Source organism: Phocoena sinus, chromosome 1 (genome assembly GCF_008692025.1).
Source record: "Phocoena sinus isolate mPhoSin1 chromosome 1, mPhoSin1.pri, whole genome shotgun sequence".
Taxonomy (NCBI): domain Eukaryota; kingdom Metazoa; phylum Chordata; class Mammalia; order Artiodactyla; family Phocoenidae; genus Phocoena; species Phocoena sinus.
The window spans coordinates 119,570,585-119,584,623 of NC_045763.1; the positions used below are offsets into that span (position 1 = coordinate 119,570,585).

A 14,039-nucleotide genomic window follows, 5' to 3' on the forward strand; every position below is an offset into this window, starting at 1 on the left:
GTGGGTCCAGACAGATTAAAATAAATTTCTCCTTTTTCCCTCCTGAGACCTGTTATTTCTGTAGATGTAAGTACAAGGAGCAAATCTGCTCTATCTTTAAGAAAGAGAGGAAAATCCTTCTGATGCTCAGTAGCACTAAGGGAACTATGAAGGATTTCTGCTTGATGTTTAATGCATGTCTTTTAGTTGTCACTTGAGACCTTTTCGTTTTGTGCTAGTTTTATTTTAACAGGAGTTTTTTCCTCACTTTTTTGTTTAACTGAAATTTCATAATTGCATATATGTTGGTAAAAATGAGAGAACTGGGTTTTTCCATTACGCTATACTTAAATAATTCCCCACAGTTATCTGTTCTTCCTTTCTGCCCCTTCAGATACTGAGCATAGATAAGGGGGTTATGATCATTTGGGACAGCAGAAAGTCACATATAACATCCATAGAAATTGCTTTTACAATGAGACTGGTATTCCTATTCAGATTAGATGACTGCCGTTCATGTGTACTCTCTGGGCAGAGGGATACCTGTTAGCAATACATACAGAAAGCCAGGGCCCTCCTGGGACCCACGCAGGGCCTTGATTCATCTGTGTCATTCTTCTGTCCTAAATCTCCGCTGACCAAGCCCTACCCCACCTCTTACTCCTTCCTGTTTTCTTCACTGGGGGGAAAGGGGTATTAGCTATTCTTTTGGGATTTGGGCGTCGAGATTTAAGTTTTGATTCTGTCTCCTGTCAAATTACTTGCCTTGGTTGCCAAAGTGAATTAAGGTTGGCACTCACCTGAGAAGTTGGCATCGTGGTGGCCCTGCGAAGTCCAAGAGTAGCTGCCTGTGAAATGGAATTTCCATTCATTCACATATGTATACATATTTAGAACACTCATCCCAGGTACTGTGCTAGGTAATTTAGTAGACGGCGAAAATAAGTTATGGTCCCTTGTTCTCAGGAAGCTTTAGTCTAGTAGGGAAATGGAGTCCTGAACAAATCATTGTGGTACAAGACAGTGTGTCTGACAAAATGGATTTCTTTCTCTGTGTTTCCGTTGTACTTGTGTTTGTTGAAATACTTGTTATAGTTACTGCTACTTCAAAATGAATCTGTCTTTTGCCACTGGGCTGTGAGGCTCTTGCCAGTGAAGAACTGTGTTCAACTCACTTTTGTATTTCTAGCACCAAGCCTGTGTCTGTTCTCTATGAGGCATTTAGTAAATGTGTGATGGGTGGATGGATAAATGTATTGAATTAATACCTGAAAATTAACGTAAGTGGTATGGTGATTCACAGGAGGGAATAATCACTTTCTACTTGAGTGATAACGAAAGGCTTTAAGAAACAAGTTGTGTCGGAACTGGGCTTGAAGGATGTGAATGGACAAAACCTCTATCATTTGCGCTTTGTAAAAGGAAGTGATTCTTGTTTTTTTGTTTTTGTTTTTTTTTTTTTTTACAGTGGCATCATATCCATACAAAAGCGACCTCTGTGTGGGATGGTGGTCATGAACTTTAACCTTGCCTTTTCCTGGTTTGAAAGAAGGAACTTTCCCCAAAGTTTTATATCCCAAATAAGCTGTTGTTTTTATTTTTTTATAACAGCTTTATTGAGGTATAATTGACGTATAAAAATTGAGCATATTTAAAGTGAATAATTGGGTAAGTTTTGATATATGTGTACACTTCTAGAACCATCACCTCAGTCAAGATACTGAGCATATATCTCCCCCAGAAGTTTCCTTGTACCCTGTTGTAATCTTTCCCTCTCTCCCTCCCTGCTGCATCTCCCTCCTGCCCCTCAAGTCCCCAGGCAACTACTGACCTCCCTTCTGTCAGTAGAGATGAGTTTGTATTTTCTTGAGTTTTGTATAAACAGAGTCATACAGTGTACAGTATACATATGTACAGTATACCCCCCACTGTTTTTTGGTCTGGCTTCTTTCATTTAGCATATTTATTTTAAGATGCGTTCCTTGCCATTGCATATATCAGTAGCTTGTCCCTTTTTATTACTAAGTTGTATCCCATTGTATGAGTATAACACAATTTGCTTAGCCATTCACATGTTGATGGACATTGTGGTGGTCTCCAGTTTTTGACTCTTACAGTGAAAACTTCTGTGACTGTTCATATTACAGTCTTTGTATAGACATATGCTTTTATTTTTCTTGGGTAAATACCCAGGAGTAGAATGAATGATTATTTGTTAGGTGTACACTGAACTATTTTTTTAAGTGAATTTTAAGTGATTATCTTTTTGGTTGGTGAATCTCGGAGTGATTTTTAAAGTGCGTCTCTTTATTTTTTAAATTTTTATTTATTTATTTGGCCACGCCCTGTGGCATGTGGGACCTTAGTTCCCTGACCAGAGATGAAACCTGCTCCCCCTGCAGTGGAAGCGTGGAGTCTTAACCACTGGACCGCCAGGAAAGTCCCTGTTGAACTTTCTATGAGACTGCCAAGCTGTTTTCCAAAGCGGTTGTACCGCTAGTGGTGGTTGAGAGTCCCAGTTCCTTCACGTCTTCGCCAACATCTAGTATCATCAGTCTTTTTATTTTTAGCCCTGCAAGTATGTGTGATGTAGTATATCCTTGTGGTTTTAATTTGCGTTTTCCTAGTGAGTAATGATGCTGAGCATCTGTCCACCGTATGTGCCATTTGTATATCTTTTGTGAAGCATCTGTTCAAATCTTTTAACCCATTTTTAATTGGGGTGTTTTGTTTTCCTTTTATTGAATTTTGAGGGTTCCTGATAAATTTTGGATACATGTCCTTTATCAGATATATGATTTGCAAATATTTTATCCAAGTCTGGCTTGTCTTTATCTTAATAGTGTCCTTTGAAGAAGTTCATATTATCATTTTTTAAAGTGTATGGGTTGTGCTTTTGGTGTCATATTTAAGAAATCTTTGCTAACTCAAGGACACAAAGGTTTTCTTCCTGTGTTCTCTTCTGGAAGCGTTATAGTTTTAGGCTTTATGTTTAGGTGTATGATCTATTTTGATCCAATTTTTTTAATATGGTGTGAGGGATATATCAAAGTTCTTTCTGGGGGTTTTTGTTTTGTTTCAGTTTTGGGTTTTTTTGGCAAATGAATGTCCAGTTGTTCCAGCCTCATTTGTTGAAAAGACTATTCTTTCTCCACTGCAGTACCTTTGTTAAAAATCAGTTATCCACATCTGTGTGGTTTATTTCAGAACTCTTTATTCTGTTCCGTTTATCTAATTGTCTGTCTTGACACCAGTACCACAGTGTCTTGATTGCTGTAGCTTAATAACAGTCATTGAAATCAGGTAGTCTCACTCTTCCAACTTTGTTCTTTTTCAAAGATTTCTTCCAATTAGTATTAGTATGTTATATTTTTTCCATTCATTTTTAAGAAGAAAAATGGGTTTTGGTAGGGAGTAGAAAACATCAAAGAACTCTTAAAGTGAATTTTTCCTTGGCCAACCTCCATGCAGCAGACTTTCTGGTTGTAGATTTCTTGTGGATATCTTCCTAATCTATCAAAATTTAGCAACCTGTGTTTATGAACAAAGGGATGCTGTTCCAGTTTCCTAGATACTTTTTCCCCCTCATGTATTAAATTGTGGGTGTTTTAGTCTCTGTATGTGTGTATTTGTATATCTGTTTGCTATGGGTAGATGAAAGAGGACTTTTTTCTAAACTGTATGTGTCCCATTTTATCATCAATAAGAACATTTATTATCATGATAATATAGTAACATTTACAAGTGAGCTTTTTCCTGGGTACAATTATTTTTCTGCCCTTAAGGAACCACTCCAGTTGGATTCAGTAGCACTGCTGAAGAATACATAGTTGCTGTGCCTTTGATGAAACACAGGATTACTGCAGCGTTCACATTAGGAAAACTCGTTTATGGTAAAACATATTCTTCCTAGTCAAAAGAAGGGACTTTGCCACAGCAGTAATGAAGTTTTTGTTTTTTATTAAGTCAAAATGTCAATTTGAGTCTTTTGCATCTCTCACCTAGAATAACAGAATCATGTTTTTTAAATTGTGATGAAATATATATATATATATATAATATAAAATTTGCCATTTTATCCCCTTTTAAGTATACAAATGAGTAGCCTTAATTACAATGACAGTGTTGTGCAACCAGAAGCACTGTTTCCAAGATGTTTTCATCACTCTAAACTTTGTGCCCATTATGTACAAACTCCTTATTCCCCCTCCTTGAACCCCATGTAACTTTTAAAATCATGAACTTTAAGAGGTTAAAGTACTGTGGTGAACATCTAGTCCATTTTCCCCTCCATTACAGGATGCCTCTATTTCTCTAAAGTATTTGCTATTATGGTGGTCTTTGTTAAGTGAAGGCAAATGTCTTTGTTTATGTAATTTTCGTCCATTTATCCTAGCTCTCTTCTCTGGAGTTACACATACATAGATCTTATTTTGCTAACGTTTCTGAAGCCATTCTTTATAATATTTTTTCTAGACTTCCTAATCTCAAAACATCATATTTCTTCATAATATATGTTGGAATTTAATACAATATCTCATGCTGTCTTATCAGTGTAAATTATAGAGACACAGTTTTACCCTCATGATATGGAGTTTTGCATTTGTTTTTTAAGAATTAGATCATAGTGTATTTTTATTTGTTAAACAAACTGTGTTACGTCCTAGGTCGTGGTGGATTTATTGTCCAGAATCCTTAGGATATTCACAGTAATTGCTTTCAATCAAGATTTTTAAATCATTCTTTATTTCTGTAGTTTGCTCTGTTTTATTTTTTAGCCTAAATACAGAACTTTACATATACCATTGTTAAATTAGATATATTTCATTTGAACCCATTATTCATAGTTTTTGGATTCTTATGAATCAGAGTGAATCAGGGACGCAGGCAGCTATGAGTGTTACGGCATAAGGAATTTGTTTATAGGATTTAGACCTACACAGTTGTGATAGGAGCTGGGAAGTAAAAGTCCAGAAACGACCAGAGAGGAGTCATGAGCCAGCCCTGGTATGTGTTAGACGTCAAGAGTGTCCAGGATGCTAGGTGCGCGTGTGTGCTAGAGTGGAATTGTGCAGGGGCACAGGTGCCAATGTCTGTGAAAGGCATTTGATGGCTTGAAGGTCCTTGATGGCTGCTGCATTTGAGTTTGCAGTGAAGCTTCTGCTGGCAGTCCTGGGTTCACTGTTGTTCAGCAGGGCTGACGGTTATGAAGGACAGCCAGATATATGGGGCACGGAAGAGTGAAGACAAATTGCAGCTCACTAGCACCTCCATGTTCATCCTTTCCTGCCTCTAACGAGTGATGACCTTCAGAGCATCATGGCTACTTCATTCTGGCCTCCTAAACCTCCCACACGTTTCTCTTGTGAGCAATCCTAAAGTGCAGTTCTACAGGGAAGCGAAGATATACAGTTCTAGCTTAGCTGAGTTCCCCCAGTATAAACCATCACAGCAGGTTCTAGTAACAGGCTAACTATATCCCTCTTCGTTTTCTGTTAAGCGAAACTTTAATATTTTCATCCAAGTCACTGATAGGCTGTTGAATAAAATGGGAAAGATGGGAAATGTAGACTTCATGTTTTTATTTTTCTTTATTTTCACTTCCTTAGTTAATATGCTTATTTTACCTTTTCTGGTGTAAAGGGCATGCTTATTTTTTTAAAAAAAAGTTTAAAAATGGCACTGGAGTGGTTGTACTGTTACAGAAGTCACTGTGCTTTTGAATTTCAGTCTCCCTACCTTGATGTCTTCTACATTTTAGTCTTATTGGGCACGAATAGAATTAACATATTTGGGTAGAAAAAGTCTCTAGGACATTTATGTTCTTCATGCTAGGGATCAGATAGTCAAACAAACAAAAATCCTTTTTTTGTGTGTGTGGGAGGGGGCAGTGACCAGAGGAAGTAAATTAATCAACCTGAAGTCTTCAGGAGACAGACTGGAAGTAATTCTCCAGTTTTGAGCATAAACGATCAAACCAGATAGAGCCCCCGTAGGGTTTCCAGCCATTCCCCAGAAATGGCATTCATTAACATCCAAGCAGTTGGTGAGATGATTAGAAATCAGAGAAAGTGCATTCTAGTTTTGGCCCTGCACATTGAGCTGTGCTTGGATTTTGAGCAGGTCACAGATTATTCAAGGCTAACTGGGGAAGGGAGGAAAGAATGCATGGAGAGCAGATGTGCAGTGCTGGTCACTGTGCTAGGCACTGAGGAAAGCAGTAATTTATCAGTCTGGGTCCAGTGGGGGACAGAACTCACTCAGTGATTTAAATAGGAGAAGGATTATGAAGAATTACTAAGTCGTAACAAAACAGTAACTTCAAGATGTAAAGAGCAGTCTTAAGAGTCCTCTGGGGCTGAAGGAGAGTACAAAAAGGAGGACCAATCTGGGGAGGAAGACCCCTCTCCTGGGCTGGGTCTCAGATTTCATTGTGGAGGATGTGTTGCAGCATCTGGATGGCAGAGAAGCTCACTGGGTTGCCTAGGCCAGAGTGGTCCCCAGTTGCTTGGAAAACAGGAAGCAACCCTCAGGGGCTGGGTGCAGGAGAAATGCAGCTGGTCGGTGGGCGCACAGAGGGAGTAGGGGTGTCACTGTGGATGGGAGGCTAGGGATGCTCAGGATCTTTGCGGGGAGGGCTGTAGCTAGGTGGGACTCACCCAGCCACGCTGGGAATGTGAAGTCGCTGAAGATCTATATTCTGGGCCACGTGGCTGGGACAGACCACCACTAGATGTCCTGCTAATGGGCTCTACGGCAGCTGCAACCAGCAAGAGAAGCCCTTTCCTCCTGCAGTGTCCTTCCATTATACAGAGAAATTCGAATAGCCCGCTTACTGTAAAGGGGGGAGTACATAAAAGAATTCTGCCCATTATCACAGAGCGTGTATTGAAAGGGCAAGAAATTGATAACTGGTACAAGCGATGAGCAAGACATAGTTCTTACCCTTACATCTATAGTCAGATGAGCTTTGACGTATGTTTTCCTCAATCCTAACGACAACTCCAAGTGGTAGAATCTGTCCTTCCCATTCTTAGGATGAACAAATTAAACTCAGAGACATTAGATAACTTTTCCATAACCGCATAACTAGTAAATGTTTGGAGAAATGCCTGCCTGCCGAGCTTTCGTCTTTTCTGTTTTACTAACTCCACTCAGTGTCGTCCGCCTCTCAAGACAAACCCACTCATTTATTTGCCTTCATATTATTGTTCTGATCATTTCAAACTGATATATCACAGTTCAGGACGTCTTGAAGGACCAAAAAAACTAGATTTTAAGGCAAATGAAATGTTTTCTCTCTTGGGGATTGATAAACCTACTGTGTGATACTTGGTGATTTCTTGGGTAGTCAAGCACCCCATGTAGTATGTTTAACTTAGTTCACAGTCAAGAGTTTAAATGATCAAGCCAGACAAAATTAAGGAAACATGAGTATCCTAAGATTTAGGAAGAGTATCAAATTACAAACAAGGTAAAGAAAAAGAAATTCTTTTTTTTTTTTTAAGAAATTGATTCTTAAACTCTAGACTCATAGTAATGAAACTACAGAGTGTGGAAGACAATGATTTTAAAAACAATCTGGAGGGGAAAAATATACTGTCTACAAAGGAACATAGGCTGATAGCAAAAATGGAAGACAAAACATAGTGAATTATCTTTAAGAATATGGTGAGTCAAGTGCTGAAGCTTAGAAAGTACTCCTTTAATACTTTCTTACTATGACAATAAGGTAGGAAAAATCCTAGGCAGCATTTCTGAAGACATTTTAAATGGAATTAGTTACTATCCTAACTTAGGATATATAGATAGAATTACATAATTAGAAGATAGACTATATAGTAATTGGTTACTGTATTGTTCTGTGGAGCCAGAAAACCTCTCTCAGAATTCTTTTTTTATTTTTGCGGTACGCGGGCCTCTCACCGTTGTGGCCTCTCCCGTTGCAGAGCACAGGCTCCGGACGCGCAGGCTCAGCGGCCATGGCTCACGGGCGCAGCCGCTCCGCGGCATGTGTGATCTTCCGGGACCGGGGCACGAACCCGTGTCCCGTGCATCGGCAGGCGGACTCTCAACCACTGTGCCACCAGGGAAGCCCTCTCTCAGAATTCTTTAAGATGAGTCTCCAAAATCCATGTTGTCCCTCCGAAATCAGATAGAGACCTCCCAGATACAGACGGTTCTATTTTATGAGCTCCCTTCTTTCAAACCTCCACACACCCAAGTCCCCAACTCAAACCCTGGCATGTGTTCCCTTCACTCTGTTGTCACTGGATTATGGAGGGAGGGGCCGAGGTATGAAGGATCAGGGAAGGATGAGCAGACTTGGAGCTGGAGCCAGTTCTTTGCTTTGGTTACATGCACGTCTCATTTGTTCTTTCTGTGATTTACAAGGAACAGGGTGACTGTCTCCATCTTCCCATATTATTTTTCTAAGGATGACTCTCTCCTCCTCCTTCAGCCTCCCATTGTGTGAGTTTCTTGAAGGGCCTCTACTAAGCTGGGAAAACTGATAACCAGGAATCTGGAAGCAGCCCAGCCTATCGATCTGTATCTAACTTCTTTTCATATCATTTCTGGGCCAGCCCATCTGAAGGCTATGAGTGTCCATCACTCTCGTCGTGACAGACGTTTCAGGTAGAGTTGATGTTTTTATTCCCTCTAGCTCCAGAACCTTTCACAGACAGTGTCTTTTTATAGATATGCATGAGTAGGAATTACCCAATTTTATGCATGGAGAAGCTTATGAACTAAGAAGGGGAAGGAAAATCATTCATGCTCTCTGGCTTCACTTAGTTCCCCAGGGCTGCTCTGCAATCCATTATTTGTCCCTGGTAGAAATTCCACTTGCTAAGGTGCCAAGACCTTTTCCACCTGTCAGCTCTGTTGGTACATCTTCACTCTCCTTAGGTGACCCCCATCTTCTGGGAGGTTCCTCAGGTTTCCTCCTTTTCTTCAAACATCTTTGTGTCATTGCCCTCTGTCACTCTGTCCCCTCCCTGCCTCTCTGCGTTTTAGACCCATCTTCGCTTGTTTCTTCAGCACCGTGAGCATCTCTATCCTTCCCCCATCCACTCCACCTCTCACTTTTCCTGGGCCCGCCCTCTCTCCCTAGCAATGTGTTCCGGTCTCTCCTGTCCTGAAGTAACCTCCCTCAGTCCTGATAACCCCATTCAAGGGCACACCTTTTGTCAACTCTCGGCTTCTTCCCAAAGCACTGAGTGTGTCCTCACCAGTGCCCACCATCCTGCGGTTCCTTGTAGTCCGACACTGATTTCCATCACTTGGTAGAAATTGCTCCCTCCAAGTTTATTGTCTGTGCTCTCCATATCTCCAGATACAGCAGCATTTCCTAGGTTCTTCTGCAGTGCCACCTCTCCTTCTCTTGTGACTCCTCTTGTTTCATTTTTCTCTGCCTCCTTCTCTTTTGTTTGCTTTCAAACCTACATAGTTTTATGCATTTTTTATCTTTCACCATTCTGTATCTTTCCTTAAAAGCAAGTTCTGCACTTTAATCTTTATAGGCTGATAAAGTCCCTTGTGCTTGGGAAGGCCCAGTAAACACCTAGGATAGACTGTGAGTCTCCAGCAAGGGATTGCAGACCCATAATTCATTCTCTGGCTCTGTGTCCCATGCTTGTGTTAGCAGGCACATCCAAGACTTTCTTTTCCTCTCTCCTTCCTCCTTGTCTTTGATCTCTTCGACTTCAAGGTCATCATATGCACTGTGTAGAAAGCATCAGGAATGCAGAGACAGGTGAGGCACAGCTCACCTCCTGAGGGCTCACCTCCTCAGGGTCCTCACAGTGACCCCTCCTTTCTGTGACAGTTTTCAGGTAAGGCTCAGGGGAATATGCCTGAGGTGTGAGCTTTAACATGACCAAATAATACATGTTTGTTATTAAAAATAAAGTCGTGACAGAGTTTTATAAAGGAAAAAGTCAAATGCCCTTCCTTCAACATCTGTTCCTTCTAGTACCACTCTGTATGCAAATATAGACGCTCAGATGTTTTCTCAAAATCTGATATTCTGTGTATAGTTCTACCATGAGCCTGTTTTTCTCTCAGTAATGTATCAAGGACTTGCTTCCACATCCATACTTACAGTCTTCCCATGGGGGCTTTGACTCAGAGTTCCAAAGTGAAAGTGATGTTTTAGGGCAACCAGTGTGGCATGGAATGCAATGCACCCTAGATTTGAAGAGACTCATGTCAGGGAGGTGAACAAGGGAAAGATTGCCCAGTAATCTGAGGATAATGGGAAGAGTGTCCATATAAAGGGACGTCGTATAAAGACAGCATAGAAAGGGGTCAGTCTGTGAGCTATTGTAACCTTGGGTCATTCAGACTAGTGACAGTCTGAATATAGAGAGTAAATAAGGGAGAATCCTCTTTCTTGAGGAGTGGGGGGAGAAAACAGATCCCAGTGACTTCCGCTTGAATCTTTGGTAGTTTTACATCTGCTCTCTGCCTCTGGTGGATCCTGCTTGATTATTAAATTCAATCATGACAAAAGGGTGGAAATTTTTGTCATGATAACACTTAAGCCTAAGCTCCATGAAAGCAGAGACCACACCTGTTTTGTGCACTACTGTATCCCTACTGCCTGGAAGGATCCTTACTACATAGTAGGTGCTCAATAAATACTGCATGTCAAAGCTAGGGCAGGCTTGATTCACTTGTTTGCTGCACTAAAACGTTCATTTCAAAAAGGCTGTTAAGCCTACTTATCATCTTGGTGGCCTTATTCTCTGCCCTTCTTGATGGCCAAAAGCACAGCCCAAAGGAGGCATGAAGCCAGCCAGAGAATGAATACGTGTGCACAGCAGAAAACTGAAGATGGCCACCGGCATGATCAAAGTTAAACCTCTGGATCAGTCTCTCTATGCCAGACCTTAGAGGGCATCTTTTACACTAATAATGATGGAAAATTCAATTAGGCCAAGTTTAGAAAACTTCACATAATTAAACACTGTCTAGCAGGGAGGGAATTTCCCTGGGGAGGAAGAACCAGGGGAACAGGGAAACCAGGCCTGGTCCCAGTTCTATTACTAAATGACTGCCTAGTTTCAAATTCCATTACTCTGTGCTTCCTGTTCTCCTTGAATACATAAAGAGAATCAATTTAGAGTTTGTACAAAGCATCGAAGAGTCTCAGACGGGAAAGTATGTGCAGAGTGTCAATAAAACCAGCACTTCTCCCCTTGACTTCTCTTCTTGCTACCAAGTGGGCACTTGCCTGGGTGTCCATTGGATGGTCCTGACCTTTTATGGCACACAGACACCTTTGAGAATACGGTGAGAACTGGATTCTCTGCCTAGAAAAATTAATTCTTGTATATACTTGCAAAATTTTGATTTTTCTGTCGATTCATGGACCCCGTAGTCCTGAGGTTTATCGATTCCAAGGTAAGACCCCTGGTGCCAATAAGCATTATAAGCCTCTTTGAATATTTCGTATCTCAAGCTAGGAGAGTTTATAATTGGTAGTCCTACTGTGGGAGGAAAAGTAAACAAACCAGTCTAACTTTCTTAGTGATTTAATGCTTGAATGATTGATAGATTTTACTTTAGTTTCCCAGGAGGTATTTGCATGTTGTTAGAGGAGTCGTCTTATTCAAAACAAACTAATCTTGTGTTGGTGGGTTTCAGATCATGTAAAGGGAAAGGATTTGTGTAAGGGGAGACTTTATGATGTCCGAAGTGTCCTGGATTTATATGGATATGGGGAAGTTGGCACAGGGTCTGTGGTTCACACTAGTGTGTAAGGATTATTGTGTGACCAACCTTAGCCCCAAAAGCAAGGAAAGAAAGATTGCTCTTGATTCAGAGCTGTAGCCCCTGTCTACTAGTCCTTAATATTAATAGATAGTCTCTAGGATTGTAGCTGTAGGACAGTATCATAGCTCATCCCCACAGTGGCAGCTGGGCATTCTGCACTACACACCAGGCTAGATGCTCTGTGGCGGTGCCCTGTCCGCCAGCCTGGCTGGGAAGCCCTCTGTGGGCCCCTCCTTGTGTCTTGGCACAGTTTGGAGGAAGGGTGGTAGTGTCCCACCTCTAAGAGTATAGCCATTGTGAGCCTGGTCTTCCTTTACTGGTAGCACAGACCTCAAACTGTGGAGGTGAGGCTGACTGGGAGGTCCAGAGGATAATGCACAGAATTCAGGAAATTTGCAATGAGAAAAGCGAAACTGTCTGCAAGTCCCCACATCCTTTATCAGGAGACTCTGAGAAGCACTTACTGAGGAGTAACAGCCTTTCCTATTTGCTGGTGGCAGTCATGATCAAATCATGATTAACTGAGTTCTTTGTGTTTGGTTTAACATTTCTGCCTGTCAAATTCTTATTCATCTTTCAAGGTTTATTTTAAATACACGTCCACCAGGAATTCTTTCCTGATTTCATACTCATTCCCACAGTGGGGATCTAATTTCTGTTTCTCCTTTGGACCCAAAGGCTATATAGCTCATCCTTGTACTGTAGTTATGCGTTTACCTGTCTTGTATTTTTTAGTAGGAGCTACATCTTATTCATCTTTACATCTCCTTGACAACTGTCTTGTACATAATTGTGCTCAAATCATATTTGTTAAATCAAATTGATTTCTTAAATCTTTATGAAATTCCCAGGAAGTGGGTACACTCATTCTATAGACCTTTATCCAGGATTGGATGGATGGATGGATGGATGGATGGATGGATGGACAGACGAACCAACCAACCTGCAAACATTTGTTGAGCCCTGAATGTGACTCATATGTAAAGATATTTGGGGAAGGTGACAAAAAATCTTAACATTAGAACTTCAGAACATGTGTTCTAATAGGAGGTAATGAACAGCACACAAATGACTATTGGAAAGGCAGCACTGCAGCTGAGAACACTGAGAAATGAGCAGTCAAGTGACCTTGTTCAGCTTTGCTCCGGGAGAGAACCCAGCATCTCTTCATGCTGTGGGATTAACCACAAAGCAAGGCTGCCTTTGAAAATATACCTGCTCCCTCCTCAAGTTGGCCAAGGATGCCGACCCCCATACTCCCTTACTGCTGTGCATTAGCTCTTGGCTTGAGGGGTTGATGGTCTTCTTTTGATATTCTTGGTCTTTGACTTTATCTCTTGTCCAGTTTGTCTTGTAACTATCAGAGGGTGGATGGGAGAAATGAGACCATAATAAACAGTAAATGTGTTCATCTTGTTTTTAATAATGGCCCCACTAAAAGGTTTTCTGGAGGGGAAGAGCCTCAGAAGGGCAAACCCTGATGGTCGTGATCTGCACATGGGCTCGTTTTCCCTCATCGTCTCGTATTGGCACATAATCAGTTGTTGAAGATGGCATTTGACGGCTGCAGGTGGTGAGGTATTGCTGGTGCGTTTCCTTCCAAAGTTGGAGTGGCCATGCCAGCAGCAGGCCAGTGGTCAGATCTACCTATCCCTACTCCCAAAACACTAATAACAAAAGAAAAAAATGTATATGTGTGTGTGTGTGTACGCACACATGTATATATACACACATGCGCATAATACACGTGCACACACATCAATTTTTATGTGTGTGTATGTGTGTTAAAAAGTATTTCTTTTATCAAAAGAGCTAAACCCAAATCCCTCCCAACTGCCTTTGTTCACTGATGGGAAGGACAAAGCCCTAAGGAAACAATTAAGCCTGTCAGATGCCTTAGCTGATGAAGAGGCATTTGACAAGCTAAATGTAAGGTTGAAACTGCAAGTGCTCATAAACCGGGTCCCCAGAGAGCTTTTAGTGTCCCTGGCCAGGCCTCCCTCCTCACCTCCCCACCCCATGTATTTACATGAGCCTCGTCCTTCAGGCCGTCAGAGTCAGGATGAATGCATACATATCTTCTAAGAAGACTGCAGCAAAATATTTCTGATTGCACATGCTTTCCTTTTGATCCATGTCTCTTTCTGGGAGTCATCCTCACCCTGAGGAAAGGGAAGTAAGTAAGGGACGATAAAATGCAGGTCTGTGGCAGGTAAAACAGCCTCTGCTTTTAAGCAGAGATCAGTTACACTGACCTCTTGCCTCAGCCGGTCTCGTTC

At 41.3% G+C, this 14,039-nt stretch overlaps 1 protein-coding gene across 7 annotated transcripts in view; it reads left to right on the forward strand.

The window, feature by feature from the left end:
• The window catches only part of LOC116758533 (carboxyl-terminal PDZ ligand of neuronal nitric oxide synthase protein), a 307,707-nt gene that overhangs the window by 218,272 nt on the left and 75,396 nt on the right, over positions 1-14,039 (forward strand). The gene's annotated exons all lie outside the window — the stretch shown is intronic.